Here is a 987-nt window from a genome sequence, read left to right as displayed (position 1 = left end):
AAGACCCAGCAGAGGATGTACTTCCTGAGACAACTGGGGGAGTACAGTCTTCCACAGGAGCTGCTGATCTAGAAGCATCTGTGTTGTCTGCATTGTTTTGGTTGTTTAAAGGTACACTTCTATATACTAGCATGAGAAGATCATCTGAAAATTGCAGCTATGTCCAATGTTTTAGAAATTAAGATGACATCGTGGAACTGTAGAGGGCTGCAAAAACTTAAAAAAGTTAAACAAGTGATGAGAAGGTTAAAAGATATGCATTCCAAAATAATTTTTCTCCAAGAGACTCATCTTACTGGAAAAGAGGACTTAAAGATTAAGCGGAGATGGCAGGGAGAGGTATTTTCAGCACCATTTAACTCCCAAGCGAGAGGGGTTTTGACTCTAATACACAAGTCCGTCCCCTTTAATGTTTGTAAGGTGATTGCAGATAGGATGGGAAGGTATTTGATTGTTCAGGGTACTCTCTATACAGAACCTCTGATTTTAGTTAATATTTATGCCCCAAATAAGGATGAACCATCTTTTTTTAATAACCTGTTCTGCACGCTGTCAGCACTTAGTGGTCAATATATTTTAGCGGGAGACTTCAATTGCACTCTGAACCCAAGTATAGATAAATCATCACATTTAGACAAATCTCATAGCCAGAGTAGGGAAACCATTCTTCAGTTTGCTAAGGAATTAAATCTTATGGATATATGGAGAGACAGGAATCCTGGTGTATCGACATATTCATGTTATTCAAGCACACATAAATCATACTCACGAATAGACTACTTTTTATCTCAGCAAGTCTGTCCTATAAAGTGAACGGTTGTGATTATGGCAGTGTCCTTATCTCAGACCATGCCCCAGCCAGTCTGGTCTATTTGGATCCAGGGCTAGTACGAGATCCCCCAAAATGGAAATTTCAGCAAAGAATGGATAAAGGACAAAGACCTACTGGCGTACCTTGACAAACAAATTACTGATTACTTTGAGCTC

This window comes from Haplochromis burtoni, unplaced genomic scaffold (assembly GCF_018398535.1).
Source record: "Haplochromis burtoni strain Fernald_Lab_line unplaced genomic scaffold, NCSU_Asbu1 Contig_1352, whole genome shotgun sequence".
NCBI classification, from domain to species: Eukaryota; Metazoa; Chordata; class Actinopteri; order Cichliformes; family Cichlidae; genus Haplochromis; species Haplochromis burtoni.
This window is presented reverse-complemented; position numbering follows the sequence as displayed.